Source organism: Octopus sinensis, linkage group LG18 (genome assembly GCF_006345805.1).
Source record: "Octopus sinensis linkage group LG18, ASM634580v1, whole genome shotgun sequence".
Classification (NCBI taxonomy): Eukaryota; Metazoa; Mollusca; class Cephalopoda; order Octopoda; family Octopodidae; genus Octopus; species Octopus sinensis.
Window position 1 is genome coordinate 37,136,239 of NC_043014.1, and position 22,500 is coordinate 37,158,738.

General features: G+C 35.8%; 1 protein-coding gene and 1 long non-coding RNA gene across 2 annotated transcripts in view; one reads left to right on the top strand and one right to left on the bottom strand.

Annotated features, from left to right (window-relative positions):
• Positions 1-22,500, bottom strand: part of LOC115221755 (G patch domain-containing protein 1-like) — a 147,953-nt gene that overhangs the window by 77,746 nt on the left and 47,707 nt on the right.
• On the top strand, positions 381-12,088 carry LOC118766990. The gene is made up of 3 exons (XR_005002910.1): positions 381-432; positions 4,963-5,116; positions 12,041-12,088. It is a non-coding gene; the product is annotated as an uncharacterized LOC118766990 (long non-coding RNA).

Consider the following 22,500-nt stretch of genomic DNA (forward strand, 5'->3'; position numbering starts at 1 on the left):
AGCTCAAGACATACAATGTCTCCATTGCTCTGATCAGCAATACTGAGTATTCCACCATGCAAGAGTTAATTGTAACCAGGCCGACTGTAGAAAGCAGAGTAACTCACCTAACTTACAGGCAAAATACTTTGGTTAATTGTTTTTTTAGTATTAAGAAGAATATCCAACTACAAATAAGAGCTGCTTTAGAAAGTCTGAAGTTTTCAATGTTTATGTAGTTTCATGTTAGGACAATGTAAAAACTATTACAGTTTTTACATATTGTTGTTGAGCTCATTTTATCAGTTTCTTTCAACTCTTTATTTTTGTTTCTTTCTCTTACCAGGTCGGGATATTGAAGGTAATACTTATACTCAGTATGATATTTTATATGAGCTTATTCAGGGTGATAGTAGATGGATTAAACAATGTTTTACACAAAATCCACGTTTGGTAAGCTGCTCCTTTATTGTTTTCCCCTAATGCATCTATTTATTATTTTATTTTTATGATCAGGTTCACTTCCACCACATGGAACATTGGGCAATTGTCTTTTTGCTATAGCCCTAGAGCAATCAAATCCTTGTGAGTGGATTTAGTAGACAGAAACTGAAAGACACCCATCCCAATATGTATGTGTGTTTGTGGTTTGTATGCATATATGTGTGCATGTTTGTATCTGGACAACAGTTGTAAACAAATAGTTGTTAGTGAATCTTACCATATTTGAAGCAGTGTCCTTCATTCCCTATCTTTCATCTTTTGACATCTATTGTCCATGCTGACATGGGTTCTTCTTTATAGACCTATACAGCTATCAGGAAACTTGCCACCAAACATGGGCATTTTGAACACAGAGTGGTGCTTTCTGTCTAGTGGACTTACAAAGGGATAATTCCCTACGAGTTCCAGATGGCCAAACCATTGTTACTAACCTATACTCCAAACAGCTGGAGCAGATGTATGCCATTGTATGATAGAAATACCTAGCATTGGTTAAACGACAGTGAGCTTTCCTGCAACAAGACAATGCAGGACCTCACACCACTTGAACAAGCTAGAATAAATTCTAGGAATTAGAGGGAATTGAACTGATTCCACATCCAGCTTACAGTTTGGACCCAGCTCCCTCAGATTTATTACATTTTTTGCTATCCTGAAAGTGCATTCTGCCATCCTAAATATCTCCTTAGGCAAAGCTATGCTGGACAAATGAATTGTGGCTCTTGTCTATAATTTCAGCTAACAAACTAATTGCTGATACATGCTGATATCTACCAAGTGATAATAAATCACAATATGCGCAGTGAAGAACAAGAAACAGAATGATAAGACATATATTCATTCTTAATACATTCTGGCCGATTCCAGTTTCAATATAGAAATCACAGTTGTATTTCATTGTTGAAGAACTCACTGCAAATGAGTGTGTGTTCATAACAAAAAAAATTAAATTGTAACTAAATTGTCTGCTTGAATTGTACTATCCTACTTACATTGATTTTAAGAGAAGCTATGAATACTCATTAATTATCAGTTTCATAATTAAATAAATAGCTTCACTAACCTTTTTGAAAGATCAGATCATTATGAAGTTATAATTTTCACAAGTTCAGCTGCTTCATTTTCTATAAAGAAGCTTTCCCCGACTCTCTTTCTCTTTGTTGTATACCTTCCCTTTGCATCTAATTTATCTCCTACTGTTCTGATCTTTCTTTTAATATTTTTCCTCATTATCTCACACCCTCTCATATTTAGCAATTTTGACATGCTTTCACTTTAATCTCTGCAGATTCTTCGAAACAGTGTATGTGGTCTAAGTTACCTGTCTATTGCTTGTCGGCTGGGTGACATAGCTACAGTGAAATTGCTGATAGAAAACAATGATCAATGCAATGTAAATGCATCTGATAAAAAAGGCTTTACACCGTTACATTATACTGTGCTTGGGTAAGTTTAGAAGTATTTAAGATCTCCAGATCTATGTTGTTTCAAAATTGGCTTGAATGAAAGAAAGATTAAATATGCAAAGATGACATAGTAGGAATATGATATGGTAATATATATTCAACAGGACACATCAATACAGGCATTCATCATCATTATCACCATTATCATTTTCCATGCTAGCACTAGTCAAATGGTTTGACAGGAACTGGCAAGCCAGAGGAGTGTGCCAAGCCCTACTGTCAGCTTTGGTATGGCTTCTGCAGCTGGATGCACTTCCTAACGCCTAACCTGAAGGAGAGGGGCTCACTGAGAGGCCTGCAAAACTTGAGCTAGCATGAAAACTGAATCAAATAATACATGTAACTCTCACTAAATGTGTTGAGTGCCCTTTTCCCTCATTTGGCCACTCATATATTGTCTCTTCTATTTTTTAATTAATATAAACCTTCCACTAGGAGGGAGCCAGTTTCTAACAAAGATACAAGGTTCCATCTCTGGGATGTAGTTAACACAGACAAATTCACATTTGGAACTTGAGAGAAGTCTTGCATATTTTTATTGTTCCACTCACAGATTGCACCTGTAATGTACGAATTAGCTGGTTGATTTCCCTTTCTGAAAATCCCAGTTTATCTAGATTCTCCTATAAGCATTTACTAACAAAACCTAGTGCTCCAATTATTATTGGTATGAATATGAATTCATAGTCTGGATATAGAAGCTGGGGGTTTCGAAGCAGTTGTCCATATATATACTCTTTTTCTTTGATTTTCAAAGAGATATTTATATCTGCAGGGCAGCTGACCTCTATGATGGTACTTACCTTTACCCCTCTGTCCCAAACAACAATGTACAGCCTGTTATGTTTATATTTGACAGCTGTTTGATGGGAATATTCCACTAGTATTCCTTGAATTGGTGTTTATGAATATACTCCATAACAGAGGGATTTTTAAAGTTTATTTCAGGACAGTCTTTTTTGTGGATGGCATAGTATATTGTTTGAGCAATAACATAGTGTCACATAGGGGGGTAGCACTGTGACAACATTTTAGGACAGCTGCTAATCACATGTGTGATGTCTTCTACAGAAACATTTACATAGCCTACACATATGGTTGCACCTTGGGATTACAAGAACGTCACTGTTTTTCTTGTTCACCAGGTACTTTGTGGCAACATACATGCATGGGTGGAAAATAAAACACACATTTAGATCAGTCAAATATGCTTGGGACATATCTAATCTGTAGTAAAGAATTTTCACTGCAGTTTGCAGTAGCAAAATATTTTCTGAAAATGTTAACCAACACATACCCTTATTATAAGTCCGTTGACAATGAAAAGCTCACACGCACATACTAATCAAAAGTTATGTCCCTTGTTTTGGAAATGTCATAAGCAACATGCCTATTTATACATTTAATTCCAAATAGATTAACACATGTCCCTTACTTTTAATGAAAGAATCACCTAAAGCTATGATGAGCTGAATGACAGCACAAACCTGATCTCAGTCAGTTAAATGTAATTTTTCTTCTATTATAAAATAAATCTCTTATGCAAAAATTTAATCACTGAGACTTTTTTCACACAGAAAACTTGAATTAAAATGTGATTTTTTTCCTCTCTCTCAAACCCACCACATGAATACACAAACTAATATGTTTTCAGTAAAACTATTACATGAAACATGGGCTGTGACTGCAGAAGACATATGAAAGCTTGAAAGAAATGAAGCTAATATGTTTTGCTGGATATGCAATGTCAGTAAGCACATATGACAGAGTGTAAGCATCTTGAGGGAAAAATTGGGCATAAGAGGCATCAGATGTGCAGGAGAGAAGATTGCACTGGTATGGTCATGTGATGCATATGGACGGGGATAGTCGTGTAAAGAAGTGCTGATTTCTAACTATGGAGGGATCCTGTGGAAGAGGTAGACCTAGAAAGACAGCGATGGTGTTGAGTGACTTAGAATGTCCTCAACACCACCATTCTTTCCTCTAAGTTTTTTAGTCATTGCTTGGGTGGGATGATTTCCCACTCTTACGCAGTGTTCAATTTCTTTGCCATGCTTTGAAGAAAAAGTTCAGGAAACAGTTCAAAACAACAAAAGTCCAAACAAAGTCAAAAAACACTTTGAAGGAAGACAAAAAGAGCAGAAAGACAAAGAAGAGAAAATGAAAGAAGGAAGACTGTTCAAAACATGGAAACACACAATTCCGGCCAACCGGTACTCCTGGCCAAAAGGTACTCCAAAGGTACTCCAAAAGTGAACAGGGACACAGCAGCAGGAACAGAATTTCAAAAAAATCCACCACAAACTGGTAAAAATTCAAAAAATTCAAAACTTCACAATTTTTGGAGGCGGGATACGTCCTCAAAACAGCACTCTTCTCACATCTAAGTGAGACACTTAGCGCAACTATAGGCAGACAAATGCCTTGGAATCCAGTGGGGATTTCTTGTTAAAGAAAAATGAACAAACCTCTACTGAATCCCAAAAAACAAATGTCTTACCTTATAGTCACGCCTTCTCAGTTCTTCAGTGCAAGACTGCGGCAAAGCAACGTCTTAACAACACCAGTGCAAAAGTAGAACTAACTAACTATATAGTTTTATTCTTTTACTTGTCTCAGTCATTTGGCTCTGGTCATGCTGGAGCTCTACTTTGAAGGGTTTTAGTTGAACAAATGGTAATGGGGGAAAAAACACAGACACACACACACACACTCTTCTTTCCGTTTCTGTCTACCAAATCCACTCACAAGGCTTCGGTCAGCTTGAGACTATAGTAGAAGACACTTGCCCAAAGTGTTACATAGTGAAACTAAACCCAGAACCGTGTAGTTGGTCAGCAAGCTTCTTACCACATAGCCACACCTGCACCTATATATATATATGTGTATATGTGCATATATATATATATATATATATATATACACTCACACACACTATAGAATCCTGTAAATCTATATTTAATCTCATTGTCTTTGACTTATATATTTTTACAATTTCTGTAACTTTCAGCAACCATCTTGAGGTGATGAGCTTAATGCTGAACTATGGGGCTAATGTCAATATACAAAATGATGAAGGTCATAGTCCACTATGTCTGGCCATTATTATGAACTATATAAATCTGGTTAAGCCGTTACTTGAAGCTGCAAGAGACAGTGTTAAGGTGAGTCAATATATATTATCATCATCATCCTCATATGTCTACTTTCTCTGCTGGCATGCATTGAATGGGTTGACTGACTGGAACAGCTCTGAGAAACTCATACCTCCTAACATAAAACACTTTAATGAGCACATTGTTTCCAGGTACCATCACTGTAAAGGTTGCTGTACCCTTGACAAGGCAAGTGAACCTGCTTAACCCTGCATTCTCACTGCTTCATTTGACAACTATACAGAACATAGGTCTGTTAAGAACCCTTGAATTTCTAAGGTCAGATCTTAACCCAGTTTCTTTGGCATATAGGTGTCTAACATCACAACACAGTTCATCCCTGTATGGGATGCTGGTCTGTTGCATGGTTAACTTACCAACTATAGCTGGAGCTAAGTGGTGTGGAGCAGCATGAAATGAAGTGTTTTGCTCAAGAATGCAACATATGCATGGTTTGGAAAATGAAACCACAATCTTACAATTGTGTGTGTAACACACTCACCACTTGGCCATGGACCTTCTCTGTACAGAATGCACTCAGTACTTTTGTGTAGCACTACCACAAGGGTGGTTATTTTGTAAGGGAGAGTTAAACAAAGGGAGAGTAATGACTTCATGTGGAATAGGGAGAGAAATTGAAGTATGATGTGAGGAAGAGATTTGTCGTTATGAGAAGATGGTAGCGGGTAGAGTAACAGAGGGGACGGTGCAAGTAGGTTGTATTGGAAAAAGCAGACAAAAGGGAAAGGAAAAAGAGTTTAGTCTGGCATACGTACATACTTGTGCTCACCTTAAAATATGTATGTATCTAAATTTTGTACAACTCTTACTCTGTCTTTTAGTCCCCCTCTTACTTTCTTTTTTTCTTTTTCTCCTCTTTTTCATATTTCTTGGCCCTCTCTTTCTTTAACTCCCACTATTTCCCACTCATTTATCTCCCCTGTACCTTTCTCTTTGATTTTTTTTTCTAATTCTTCAATCCCACTGCCTTCCAGTGTGATTGTTACCAGCATTGCCTTACTGGCACCTGTGACTGGTGTCCAGCCAGCCACAATCTTTCCTTTTTGGCCTGATTGCTGACCACCAACACCCCTTATGTCCATCTCCTATGTTCCTGCCTTTAGGCTTTCACTTCATACACGCCAGCTCATTTGGATTTGTTCTCAGTTGAAAGACACCTGTTGTTATTTTCTTGCTGTTTGTATTCGTAATTGTGTACCATGTTTTCAGTTTTTTGTCTTTTTGTGAACCATATTCTCCGTCTTTTGTTGCTGTACATGTTTGCTAGCTTTTTTACAAAGGGATCTAATGCTCTTAGTTTAGACTTTTTTGGGGGCAACCAGATCAAATCATCTCAAGTGTAACTGCCCAAAATCGTTGTGACTTCTGGTACTTGACTGAAGAAAGAAGGCCACGAATGACCCATCTTTTTTGCCTGTCTTTCTAATTGTTGTTTCTCTCATCTGCCTCTTTGTATCGTCTATCTGTCCGAATGTTTTATTGTCCTCTACTCATTCCTTGGCAATACCTAGCCATATATACATATATGTGTGTGTGTGTGTTATGCAAATAAGAAGATAATATTTTTTCAAATGCAGAGTTGCTGTTAGAACAACAGAAATACTGTGTATATTACCCTCACAACACAGAAAAAATTGCCAACAACCAGCCATGGTACTCAAACCCACATCCCTCAAAGACTCCAGCTGATTGTTTTACCATGAAGCTAAACTGCCTGCTAATGAATTCACCACTGAATTTAGATGCTAAACACTTTAGCTCTATGAAACAACCATGTGCATATAAATGTAAAGAAATATTAGTTCTTTTGTTAGAAGCACCGAAAATATGTATTCTATGATACAAATAAGATATTTTTTCAAATGCAGAAATATTGGGTTAAATTACCCTTACAAGGTGTATATACATTCAGAGTTTTGGGATAAAGCTTTCAGAAATAAGCCATTAAGTCAACTATTGATTCTGTGAAATATTCACGGGACCTGCTGTTGTACTTGTCTCCTTTCATACAAATATGTATGTATATATGCTTGTATATCTGCAGGTGTAGGTGTGTTTGACAGACAGGAGGGTGTATTTGTGTACATATCTATATACATAGCCCTATACATACATAACTCATAGGTATATTCAAGATTTTGTGGCGAATGTGAATGTGTTTATGGTTTATGTTTTGTGTATGTGTTTTTATTTGTATAAACGTCTATATATATATGCGAGGATGATTTTGACTACGCATTTATACGTATGTGTGTATATTTGTACATATGTATACATGTGTGGTTTTGTGTATCTGCATATGTATGTGCATGTGCATATAGAGATGTGTACATGAACATAATGATGCGTGCATGGGCACATATAGGTGTGTATGTGTGTGCGTATGTGTATGTATATAGGTGTACATATGCAGATTCAATGAACGAAGTTTTACTTTCACTATGCCTATTGGAGTAACTTCCCTTTATTCATCATTTTTTTTTTTCACATAGCGTTTTTGTCTTAATAACTGATGATATGCCAGAGCATGCTTCAACCCCGGCATCCGAAACTCTATATATTCATTTACTCATTTACTTGTTTCAGTCATTTGACTGTGGCCATGCTGGAGCACCGGCTTTATTCGAGGAAATCGACCCCAGGACTTATTCTTCGTAAGCCTAGTACTTATTCTATCGGTCTCTTTTGCCGAACCGCTAAGTTTCGGAGACGTAAACACACCAGCATCAGTTGTCAAGCGATGTTGGGTGGGGGAACAAACACAACACACAAACATACACATATATATATATACATATATACGACGGGCTTCTTTCAGTTTCTGCCTACCAAATCCACACACAAGGCTTTGGTCGGCCCATGGCTATAGTAGAAGACATTTGCCCAAGGTGCCACGCAGTGGGACTGAACCCAGAACCATGTGGTTGTTAAGCAAGCTACTTACCACACAGCCACTCCTACGCCTGGAGTATATATATATATATGTGTGTATATCTCTAGCTATCTCTCTATCACTCTCTCTCTCTGTATATATATATATATATATATATATATATATATATTATATATATATATATATATAATATATATATATATATATATATATATATATATATACACATTACGTTATGTTATATAATTAGGGTTCAGTAAAATAATTTACTTTACCACACACTGAACTTTTAGAAATAGCAGCCAAAAAATCTTAGCTATTTCTTCTACTATAAGAACAATCTCCCAGACAATGTATACTCAAAAATAATTCACGCAGGTATGGAGGGAAAAATAACAAAAGATCACATGTACATTAATATTACTTAAGAACGTACGTTTCTAGATTAGTTGAATTTAAAGATCAACATTTCCTTCGTCAGCTCAAAGATTTCTTAGATTTGGATTTGAGAGCACTAAAGTACGAATGAGGCTTTGCATTCATCCCGCTTCCACCCACGTGAGTTATAGAGTAAACAAATTCCTATAGAGAGAACTGTAGTTGAAAAACAGGGAGAGAGAATTATATTATCAATAATAAGAGTTCAGTGTGTGGTGAAGTAAATTATTTTACTGAACCCTAATTATATAACGTAATGTTTTGTGGCACTTTGGGTAGGTGTCTTCTACTATAGCCCCGAGCCAACCGAAGCTTTGTGATTGAATTCGGTAGGTGGAAGTTACTGCCGTGTGTGTATGTGTGCGTATAGCTGCTCAGTGCCTCTCCGAAAGAGAGAGAGGGAATGTTTTAAATATACCTTAAATGGTCCTCTTACATACTGAACACTACTTGGTAAAATTAATTAATAATTAATTGATTTTACCCTTTTATTATTGATAATATAATTCTCTATCCCTGTTTTTCAACTACAGTTCTCTCTGTAGGAATTTTTTTACTCTATAACTCACGTGGGTGGAAGCGGGATGAATGCAAAGCCTCATTCTCCAAAGGTCTTAGTCACTTGTCATTACCTCCGTGAGGCCCAACATTCGATGGTCATGCTTCACCAGCTCATGCCATGTCTTGCTCGGTCTACATCTTCCACAGGTTAGGGTGTGACATGTCACAAAGCTATCCTCATTCATATGCAGCACATGACTATACCAGTGCAGCCATCTCTCTTGCACACTACGTTTGATGCTTCTTAAGTCCAACCTTTCTCTCAGGGTGCTTGCACTTGGTTGTGTATGCACACTCACATTACATATCCAGTGGAGCATAGTAGCTTCATTTCTTTCAAGCCTATGCATGTCTGCAGTAGTCTCAGCTCATGTTTGACTGCTATGTAGCATGGCTGTTTGTGCACAGGCATTATACAATCTAAATTCCACTCTGAGGAAGAGGCCCTTTGTTACCAGCAGATGTAGGAACTCACTGAACTTTGGTCAGGCTATTCTTATTCTAGCAGCTACACTCTCAGAGTATCCATCCCTGCTTCTGACTTGGTCACCTAGGTAATGGAAGCTATCAACTACTTCTAGTTTTTCTCCTTGCATATGAAGGGAGTTTTCTGTACTTCTTCGGTGTTTATTGCACCTGTGCATCTGTCACACACAAAAACTATCTTCCCATTTAACCTTCCTTTGATATTGCTGCGGCTTACATGTGTCCATAGCTTATACCAGGTATATCTTATGGCGTTTCTACCTATACCTTTTCTACAGCAGGGCCATCTACCTGAAGGGATTTGTGATTTGTTTGCCTTCCTACTTACTAAGACATTGGTTTTTGCTAGATCCTTTTGATTCTAGACCTTGCTTCCACACTTGAAACGTCTTCTTTAGTTCTGGTAGTGACTCAGAGTTTAGAGCAAGATAATCAGCATAGAGGCAGGGCAGCCTGTCTTGAATTCCTCTATTATTGCCTGGAGGACTATGATGAATAAGATGGGGTTTAGGACTGATCCTTGTACCCAGAATTCTTTACTATACTCATTGACAACTTTCACCTTACTGACAGCATCCCTGTGCTTGAATTATACAGCTCTTACCAATCAATCGCCTATCCCTAGTTTCCGCAGTGACCACCAGATAAGAGATTGGAGGACCCTGTCAAAGGCTTTCTCCATTTCAACAAAAGCCATGTACAGAGGTTTATCTTTGGCTCAGAATTTCTCCTGCAACTATCTTACCAGAAATATAGCATCAGTGCTGCTTCTCCCTGGCACAAACCCAAACTGCATTCATCTAAACTAACTCTCTCCTTAATTAGTTGGGCTGTGACCCTCTCAATGAATTTCATCATCTGATAACTCTGTGATTATTTCTATCTAATGTGTCATCTTTACCTTTGTAACAGTTGACTAGGTTGCTGCTATAGCAGTCATTGGTGTGACTCCTTTGTGTATCACCTGGTTGACTATATTGATGACTAGACTGTAGCCTATGCCACCAGATATTGTAAGCATCTCAGGAGTGATTCCTGATGGGCTGGGGGGTTTCCCCATTTTCGTACCCTTAATTGCTTTATTTACCAACATACTGTGAATACGAATAGCTGTTCCTTATGTTGGGTCAACATTTCGCTGACTCTCTTTCTCCCACTCATTCTCTTCATTTCATAGTGGCATCTCCCAGTCTCTTTTTTGCAGCATCATTGAATGCAAGTGAGCCATCGTCCATGTGGACACATTTCTCTCCAATGACATCACAATTTTCTCTCACACACTGTCTTACAATTTGAAACACAAGTTTCCAGTCCTCACAACACAGAAGATTGGAAAATTCTGTGGTGGGGGTGGGTTTGGGTGGGCGCACATGGAACAGGTCGGTCGGAATTAAGGGACGATGGTCAGAATTATATCTATGATTATACAAGTCTGTACTTCTAAATCAAATAAGTGCTGATTGTTTACTTATATGTGATTCCGTGATTCGGAACTATTTTTATGCTAATTTCAAGTATGTCTTTAGTTTTCACCTATCACAGGCAGATTTTCCATAAATGGCTGCTAAAGATATGATGATTTTTCTTGTCATTCATTGCCTTCTGTGGCAGACCTTTAGGTAAAAGTATGATGAATTTAAGAACAATAATAAAAAAGATGTGGATAATGTATGTAGGCTACACAGTTAAGTGAGCTTACAAGAACAAGTCATAGTATTCAATTATTATTATTGTACTGTTGTATTTTGGGATGGTCATCTTTTTTTCATTTTCATGCCAAATAGACATGCACTATATATTTGCTCTTCACTTGTTTATTACTCTTGCTATTCTAACTAACATCCAACGTCCAGAAACCTTTCATCATACATCTGTAACTAACCTCTTCAGCAACACTTTCCATATTTGTGTGTGCTCTTGTTCTGCTTATTCCATTCTGTTCTTCTATGATTTGACCCATCATATGTGACCCACGATAGAAGAACAGAATGGAATAAGCAGAGCAAGAGCACACATGAATACGGAAAGTGTCACTGAAGAGGTCTTAGAATGGAATAAGCAGAGCACACACAAATACAGTAAGTGTTGCTGAAGAGGTCACAGATGTGTGACAAAAGGTTTCTGGATGATGGACATGAGTTAGAGTAAGAACAGTAATAAATGGGTGAAGAACGAATATATAGTGCACGTATCTATTTGGCAAAAAACGAAAAAATATGACCATCCCCATGTACAGCAATATCTTTCAACACACGGTTTCACACAAGGAATCTTGCAACACAAATTCATAAATGTAGACATTAGTATTCTAATTAATTATTAATGCCATATTAATACACACGTATATTTTCATCAACATATTTCTTTTTAAACATTATACAAAGAGAAAAGATACTGGCTGATATACATGTGGCCTATACATATGAATGCACAAACACACACATGTGTGTGCATGTCTCTATGTATGAGTATATATTTATCTATATATACACTATATATATATATATGTATATATCACTTCCTTTTCTCCATAGGTATGCATGAGAAACACTGATGACACTCAGGCAGGAATATTCCAGGTAAGTAGCCATCGACCTGTGTTATTAATATTTATTAATTGCATTGTTTTCACTTAGAAAAAATATTTAAAACATTTACAGACACACATACAAACACAGTTATTTATAAACATCTGTGATTACACAAGTCTGACATTTTAAATGAAATAAAGTATGAATGTCTACTTATAGGTGATTCTGAACCATTTTTCATACTGATTTCAATAATGGTTTTAATCTTTGCCTATCACATACAGATTTTTCATAAATGTTTGGTAAAGATATGATTTTACTGGTCATTTGTTGCCTTTTGTAGCAGACTTCTAGGTAAAAGTATGATGAAATTAAGAACAAAAGACGAGATCAATAATAAGAAATGAAGTTCTAATATCATTCGACCACGGTACTAGCTGAATATATTCTCAAGTCCACCATTTCATCAATCAGAGCAGCTTCCAAGCTTCACCACTATTTCAGTTCCCAACTAAATTGCAAACTGTTAATAGTTTTAAAGAGGACACCTCCTCAGCTATAGTTTGGCATAAATAGTTTGAGCCTTGGTTCAGTAGAAAAAAGTTAAAATATAAATATCTCCGACCTCAAGGAGTGGGCAGTAGGTAGATATACATCTTCAGTTAACATAAATTTTTCAATTTTAAATTAAAAGTATACTTTTCTTAGTCTTAAATGATAGAAAAATGCACAAGGAATTAAGAATCGCTAGTTGCATTGAACGAAAATTAATAGAAAAAGAGTTATGAAGTAAAATGTTAAGAAATTTCCAGTCCATAAGTAAGGAAGTAAGGCTTCAGGAATAAGAATAAAGAATATATTTCTAAAATGAATGTTTACCATCTTTTGATACAAACACAACCCAGGCTATGCTTTCAGAGTTTTTGGATAAAGTTTTCAGAAATAAACCATTAAGTCGTCTATTGATTTTGTGAAATGTTCACAGCACCTGTTAGTTATAATTATTACAATAATTAATTCTCAACATATACATTTTACACAGCATGTTTGTATAAACACTGTGCAGTGAGACTGACTAACTAGCTTGTACACATGTGGCCTATACATACATACATACATACATACATACATACATACACACACACACACACACACACACACACACACACACACACATACATATACATATCTTCATGCTTGTATGTATGCATGTATGTATATATATGTATATCTCAACCTAACTCTATATATTACACGGAAAAATATGAGGAATAGAAATGGTATTCTTAAGCTTATAAACCTGGAAAATTACAGGATCTATTATTACATTTGGAAAAGTTCAGGACTAGTTATTACATTTGGTAAAGTACAGAACAAGAAGATTTTGCTTAAAATATTGCAGGTAAGGATCATCATCATCATCATCGTTTAATGTCCGTTTTCCATGCCAGCATGGGTTAGAAGTTCAAATGACAAATTTAGATTTAGAAAATATTAGCATTCATTAAAACTAAAAGTTTTATTACACGTTATTACATTTATTTGTTATTGCTTGTTACTTCCTTTAAAAATAAAGAATAATTCAATTAAAATATTTTTTTTAATTATTAATTAATAATTAGAAAGTTGAAAATAGTTTATAAAAAATAATTCTAGTACATAATTAGTTAGTACAATAATAATATATTAATTAAAATTAATTAACAAAATAATTCTATAACGAATATTTTCAAGATAAAAAAACGTTTTATAAATTGCAGAAGAAATTGTGCTATGACCTTTATATTAACAAGCCTAGTAGGAAGAGAGAGAGAGATGAAAAGTGAAAATTAGAGCAATTAAAAGGCAACTGATTAAAATACAAACGTACATTGTCAATGAAATTATGAATGTGAAAGATTTATGAGTGTGTAAATTTTATTTTTTAATTGATATACAAAAGCAATAAAAAGAATGTTTAATTTAATGAGATGAAAACTATGAAATTCCTCACTGTGTCATAGAATTATATTATCACCCTGAAATTTGAGAAACAAACACTCATAACTATTTTCTTTTAGAACTTAATTGCATGAGATTTATACCATGAAATTCCTCGAATTGAGCTCTGTCAAATTGAGCTTTACCCATTCATACTGATTGTCCATTTCAACTGGCACTTAATTTAAAGGGTGTGAAACAAATACTTGATACAAATTGTGATTTCTGTATGATCTGTATCACAGTATGGAAGATGTTATTAATGTGTATGCAGTCGGTGTCAAACACATTTCAATGAAATTTTTTTTCAATTGTTATTTAGGTCAAAATAATAGTATCTGTGAATTTTCAGGCAATTTCATTCTCTAGAAAAATTTCAGCATTTTTGGGTTGATTAAAATATAGCTTGTTTTTAAAACAAAAAAGTTATTTATGCTTAAATCCAATTTTATGCCTTACTTATATTAATTTTCATATTTTACCTCCCAACTTTTTTAGCATTGAAGCTAAGATGAATATATTTTTTTCTTTATTTAGATCTAAACTTGACTGGTGGTGTTACTTAGTCTCCTATAATGTCACTCCAAATTTTATTGTAAACATTGTTCTACTGGACCAATTTTTTTCTACTGGTTTTCCATTTAGTTAAGAACTGAATTAGCGACAAGCTCTGAAAGGTGCTGCGTGTGAGTAAATTGCGTCCTTAAGAATATTATTCAGCTACTGCTGTAGTTGAATGATACACTATATATACTATATATGTCTCATCTCTTTTTCTCCATAGTTATTTGAAAGCAGTCCAATACAGGTAAGGGAACTAATCATCAACCTGTATTATTGATATTTATAACTGCATTGCTTTGGCTTAGAAAACCTATTTAAAACATTAACATCATCATCAGCATTGTTTAATGTCCACTTTCCTTGCTGGCATGGGTTGAACAACATGCTCTTTGCAGCATCATTAAATGTTTTTTTTTTATGATGTGACACATCATAGAAGAACAGAATGGAATAAGCAGAGGAAGAGCACACACGAATACGGAAAGTGTCACTGAAGAGGTCACAGATGTGTGACATAAGGTTTCTGGTTGATGGACATGAGTTAGAGTAAGAACAGTAATAAATGGGTGAAGAACAAATATAGAGTGCACGTATCTATTGGCCAAAAAAACAAAAAAATATGACCATCCCCATCTGCAGCAACTCATGGTATAACACGGGGAATCTTGCAACACAAATTCATGAAAATAGAATTATTATTCTAATTAATTATTAATACCATGTATATACACATGTATATTTTAATCAGCATATTTATGAAAACGTTATAGAATGAGAAAGGATACTGGCTGATATACATGTGGCCTATACATATGTATGCACAAACACACACACAGATACACACAAACATGTGTGCATGTTTCTATGTATGTGTATATATTTATCTATATATATATGGATATACATATATATATATATATATATATATATATATATATATATATGTTTATGTATATATGTTTCACCTCCTTTTCTCTATAGGCATATTCAAGAAACTTGCATCACTCTCTGTTCCCAGATTTCTTATATGTAACCATCAACCTGTGTTATTAAAATTTATAAATTGCATTGTTTGTGCTTAGAAAAATATTTTAAATGTTTACACACACTCTCTCACACACACACGCACATACACACAGAGTTATTTATATACATCTATTATTTACACAATGTTGATGAAATAAATTTTAAATGAAATAAATTATGATTGTCTACTTATAGGTGATTCTGAACAATTTTTAATCCTGATTTCAAATATGCTTTTAGTCTTTGCCTATCACATGCAGATTTTGCATAAATGGCTGCTAAAGATATGATTTTTCTGGTCATTCGTTGCTTTTTGTGGCAGACTTGTAGGTAAAAGTATAATGAAATTAAGAACAAAAGACTAGAGCAATAATAAAAAATGATGTGAATAATGTATGTGGGCCATTTATTTGAATGGGCTTGCAAGAAGTTCTAATATTTAATTATTATTCTCTTATAATAATTCTACTTGTTTCTCCCTTATTTAGCCCGTCCATAATGTTTGCATATGTTATTATTGTCAATGAGTCTCTGTCACCTGACATCTACCAATAGATTAAAATTGTTCAAAAAATCCGCACACAGAATAGGACATGGGAGATCAGCTATGACAAAAAATCCACCTAAAATCCCAGCGAAGATTGATGTCAATATGTAAGGAAACTTGACCGTAAGTCACAATGAGAGACTAATTGACTGCGTGCAAGGTGTTGGTGATCTCTGAATGCTTTGGCTTGTCTGTAGTGAGACACAAAGGCCAAATAGAGCAACTAGAACCTGTGTCAACTATGAATGCCTTGTTAGACATGTGGTCCTTTACAAAAAATGCACAATTTGAGGATAATTGGCTGGAAGTGCTTGGTGTGCTCAAGCCCTCCACGGGTCGTTTCCTGACAACTGGGAAGAACAAGGCTGAATGCATTTACGGGTGTTATACTGATACCTGGAATGGTACCAACTAAGACCAGAACTAGATGAAAAGGAATCGGTTGAGCGTGAACGGGACCGGCTTCGACTGCGACAGTGCGAAGAGTTGAAGTGCTCTCCCCAAAGTGCATCCATCTGGCATGTTAAAGAAGCAAGTTTCTCCAAAATATCATCATGTGATGAGGAAGATGCAGTGGAGGAAATCTCTGAACAAGAGCAGACATGGTGAGTTGCTGGCTGGACAGAGAACTTATGAGTTTTATCAGCCATGGTAGCTAGTTGATCCACAGTGTTGGTATCAACCACTGTGGCTAAAATGGTTTGCACATTGGGAGGTAGCCGGGAGAAGAAAAGCTTCCGTAAGAGCAAGTTGTCCTCAGTCGTGTCACTGAGCTTGTGTAGATGCCGTAAAAATAAGATGGTGTCCTGTCTCCTAGCTCCTTGTCCCGCATTAGCTGCTTAAACTTAGACTCCGTGGATTTAGTGTTCTGTCAGAGAACCTTGGATTTGACTACTTCGTAAGTCGCATCCGGACGAGGATCGGTGATGAGATCCCTGACTAAATTAGCAAATGGTGCAAGAATGCCATAAAAGAGAAGATTTAATTGCCGCTGTGAAGGTCTGCATGTGCTGCAAAATATGCCTCCAACTGTGCGAAGCAAAGCGTGATGTCACCAGTGAAAGAAGGAAAATTAGGTAAACTTTTTTTTCCTGTCAGAGGAGAAAAAGAAAAGACCAAAAAACCAACAAAAGTGTTGCTGGAAATGTGTGTGTGAGAAAAAAGTTTTTCCTGAGCAAAATTTATAGAATCATGTACTGTATGCACAGACAAAAAAAAATTTCATCACCAAACCTCTTGTTTTGCTGAAAGAAAACAAAAAAAAAAATGCCAAAAAAACTGATTGTATGTGTGTGCTTGTACCAATAAATTTTTTTTTTTGTAAGTTGAAAAAGTCACGCGTGGTAAGTAGCTTGCTAACCAACCTCATGGTTCCGGGTTCAGTCCCACTGCGTGGCATCTTGGGCAAGTGTCTTCTACTATAGCCCCGGGCCGACCAATGCCTTGTGAGTGGATTTGGTAGACGGAAACTGAAAGAAGCCTGTCGTATATATGTATATATATATATATGTATGTGTGTGTGTGTGTTGTGTGTCTGTGTTTGTCCCCCTATCATTGCCTGACAACCGATGCTGGTGTGTTTACGTCCCCGTCACTTAGCGGTTCGGCAAAAGAGACCGATAGAATAAGTACTGGGCTTACAACGAATAAGTCCCGGGGTCGATTTGCTCGACTAAAGGCGGTGCTCCAGCATGGCCGCAGTCGAATGACTGAACAAGTAAAAGAGAGAGAGTAAGTCTCAAGTAGAAATGCAAATTCACAACACCAGTTTTATTTACAAAGTTTTATTTACATGTGTGTCGCTCTCAAGCTGTGTCCATCTCATTGTATCTCCATTGATGCAGATCCATTACATCTGGAGATATGACTAGCCTGGAGACCCAGCCAGCAAATATGTGCGTGTTCAGCAGGCACTTGCGATGAAGAAGAGACAGAATCTGTTTGTTGGGCCCTTATATCCAGTTTGCCATCACAAGCCTCGTTGTGATCTCGCGCATGGCGAATGGATGCAAGTGAGATCTCACTCCAGTCTTGGAGATAGCAAAGGCTACCAGCGAGATCTCATTCAATATGGCACTGATTGCTTGTGCAGCTACAGATATGATGATTTTTCTTGTCATTCATTGCCTTCTGTGGCAGACTTTTAGGTAAAAGTATGATGAATTTAAGAACAATAATAAGAGATATGGATAATGTATGTAGGCTACACGGTTAAGTGAGCTTACAAGAACAAGTCATAATATTTAATTATCATTATTATATTGTTGTCATTTGGGATGGTCATTATTTTCATTTTTTGGCCAAATAGATACATGCACTGTATATTTGTTCCTCATCTGTTTATTGCTCTTCTTATTCTAACTTGCATCCAATTTTTCGTTACAAATCTGTGACCTCTTCAGCAACACTTCCTGTATTTGTATGTGCTCTTTTAGTTTTTTATTTCCTGTTTTTCAGCTACTATTTTCGGAAAGACTTTTTTGCCCCCACCCCCATCCCCCCTCCTACTTCTTCATTTTCCATTTTTTCCGTAACTCTAACCCTAAAATCCCAACCCTAACCATAATCCTAAAACCTTAACCCTAACCCGAAAACCTTAAAGCTAAAACTAGTACAAAAGCACGAACGATGCCATAAATAACAGTGACAAATGAAATATACACCATCGATAGTTGTGGTTGACAAACAATGGCAGTAATGTTATTCAGCTGAATACAAGTCACTGATTGGTTGAAATTACCAGAATACAGCAACTTTAACACAAAATAACTTTGAAAATAGAAACTATTCTCAACAACACGAAGAATAAAAGATGTTTTATATGACACATTCTACCAGTGTCTGAAGTTTGAAAGTGTTTAGTTACAAAAAATAAATTTCTCAATCTGCCGCTGAAAGGGAAAAGATCCTAAAATTTTCAGAAATAAGCCATGCAGTCAAGTATTAATTCTTTAAAATAGAAGATAAGAAAGTTCATTTTCAGCACTTGATGCTTTGGGAACCAGACAAAAATTGCTGCAGCTCAGCTGGGATGTGTTACCCCACCCTCCATATTTACCATATATTGCTCCTTTGTATTTCCACTTATTCAGGTCTCTGCAGAATAGTCTTAATGGTAAAAATTTCAATTCTTTGGATGATGTAAAAAGATACCTTGATGAATTCTTTGCCATAAAACCATCTCAATTCTGGGAAGAGGGTATTTTCAAGTTAAAGGAAAGATGGAGATGCATTGTGCAACGAAATGGTTCATATTTGGTTGATATAAAAATGTAATGGCAAGTATTTATTGACCTTTTTGTTTCTTTTAAAAATCGGCATGAACTTTCCGGACAACCCAATATATGTATACACACACACACAAAAACACACACACACACACACACACATATATATACATACATACGTGCGGGTGGCACGTAAAAAGCACCCACTACACTCACGGAGTGGTTGGCTAAGAAGGGCATCCAGCCGTAGAAACACTGTCAGATCTGACTGGGCCTGACGAAGCCTTCCAGCTTCACAGACCCCAGTTGAACCGTCCAACCCATGCTAGCATGGAAAGCGGATGCTAAATGATGATGATGATGATGATGATACACACACACAATTATATATATCTATGATTACACAACCCTGCAATTTTAAATGAAATAAATGCTGATTATTTACTTATAGGTGATTTGGTGATTCGGAACTATTTTCTTATGTTCATTTCAAATACGTTTTTTGTTTTCACCTATCACGGGCAAATTTTCCATAAATGGCTGCTAAAGATATGATGATTTTTCTTGCCATTCATTGCCTTTTGTGACAGACATTTAGATAAATGTATGATGAATTTAATAACAATAATAAGAAAGATATGGATAATGTGGATAGGCGCAGGAGTGGCTCTGTGGTAAGTAGCTTGCTTACCAACCACATGGTTCCTGGTTCAGTCCCACTGCGTGGCATCTTGGGCAAGTGTCTTCTGCTATAGCCCCGGGCTGACCAATGCCTTGTGAGTGGATTTGGTAGACGGAAACTGAAAGAAACCTGGCGTATATATGTATATATATATGTATGTGTGTGTGTTTGTGTGTCTGTGTTTGTTCCCCTAGCATTGCTAGTGTGTTCCCCTAGCATTGCTGGTGTGTTTACGTCCCTGTCACTTAGCGGTTCGGCAAAAAGAGACCGATAGAATAAGTACTGGGGTTACAAAAAGAATAAGTCCCGGGGTCGAGTTGCTCAACTAAAGGCGGTGCTCCAGCATGGCCGCAGTCAAATGACTGAAACAAGTAAAAGAGAGAGTAAAGAGTAATGTATGTAAGCCACAGTTAAACGAGCTTACAAGAAGAAATCATAATATTTAATTATTATTATTATTATTATATTGTATTTTGGGAGGTCATTATTTTCATTTTTTGGCCATATAGACACATGCTCTATATATTTATTCTTCACTTGTTGATTACTCTTCTTATTGTAATTCACATCCATTGTCTAGAAACCTTTTGTCACACATCTGTGGCCTCTTCAACACTTTCTGCATTCGTGTTTGCTCTTCTTCCGCTTATTCCATTCTGTTCTTCTATGACGTGACACATCATAGAAGAATAGAATGGAATAAGCGGAGTAAGAGCACACACAAATACAGTAAGTGTTGCTGAAGAGGTCACAGATGTGTGACAAAAGTTTTCTGGACGATGGACATGAGTTAGAGTAAGAACAGTAATAAATGAGTGAAGAATGAATATACAGTGTATGTATTTCTTTGGCAAATAAAAGCAACTATCTTGGGATGGGGAGAGGATGGATAGCATTGGGAGGGGAGGTAGAGGTGGTGGTGAGTGAAATATGTAATATTTTATTTTTGAACGTAGTTCTTTCTCTCTGTTTCTTTGCCTGTCTGAGATGCTTTCATGTGATTAGTTGATGGGAAAGGCAAAGCATGAAAGAAAATGGAGTGCGAAAAAGAGGTAAGACAAAGAGTGATAGAAAAAGAGGGCAAGTGCTGTGTATCTTGTCTATGAAGTTGTGCATAAAGTATATAGAAGTGTATGTATAAAGTGCATTTAGTAATCATCGTTTTCCAATTTCCTTCACTTTTCAATGATTAGCAAACGAGCGACTGTCTTTTGATACAGACAAAACACAGGCTACGCTTTCAGATGTTTTGGATAAAGTTTTCAGATATAAGCTGTTAAGTCGACTATTAATTATGTGAAATATTCACGGGATCTACGAGTTATTATTATTACTATAATTAATTATTTATCTCCTAATATAATAATGAGCGTATTGTCTTTATATTTTTGTATTTACATATATTTCTACAGAATCACGCCAGATGCAGAGGAAGAGTTAAAATAGTATTTCACTGAAGGAGAAGTAGTAAGAGTAATAGCCCTGACTGAGGGGGATTGAGAGAAAGTAATAGCAATGAGAGAAAGGAAGGGGTAATAGATAAATAAGGAAGTAAGGCATAAAAAAATAAAAATCAACGTTTTTATCTCCTTGTGAGTATATGTGTGTGTACAAGGGAAGTATGCGAATTTTTGTATATGTGATTACTATGTATCTTATTTTATACCTTATGAAACATCATCATCATCATCGTTTAACATCCGTTTTCCATGCTGGCACGGGTTGGATGGTTTGACTGAGGACTGGTGAGCCAGAAGGCTGTACCAGGCTCAGTCTGATCTGACAAAGTTTCTACAGCTGGATGCCCTTCCTAACACCAACCACTCTGAATTTATGAAACTGCTACAGCCTAGAGATAAATTACTAAACACATACGATGAATGAGGAATCAAATGTGGACACAAAAGTAATTTTACCTTTAATAAAATGAAATACTGAACTCCACCCCCTAGAATCTAATAACCACAAACTTTTGATTTCTACAGTACTTGAACAGATTATATAAATAATTAAATAAATCAATTAATTAAATATTACTAAAAATTCTAACAAATTATATAATCATACCTCAACATAGTTAGATTGGAGATAATAATAGAAGATAATTTAAATTAATCTATGCATAGTGGCATTACTCCCCTTAGTACTAATCACACATAAATTCCTGTATTGCTCTGCTATCTTGACTTCCTTTAATAGCCATTTTGAAAGGCATCTTGGATCCATCAAAGAAGGATATGTATTTTATCTTACTTTTAACATTTAATCACATTTTTATTCTGATGTATATTTTATATCTTATATTTTGTATTTGACATTATATACTTGACTTTATAATTTAGATATATGTATACTAATTCATATATAAAATGTATAATTTATAATTTTTAATTCTTAACTTTATAAAGTATAATTTTTAATTTTTAATGTTTAATTT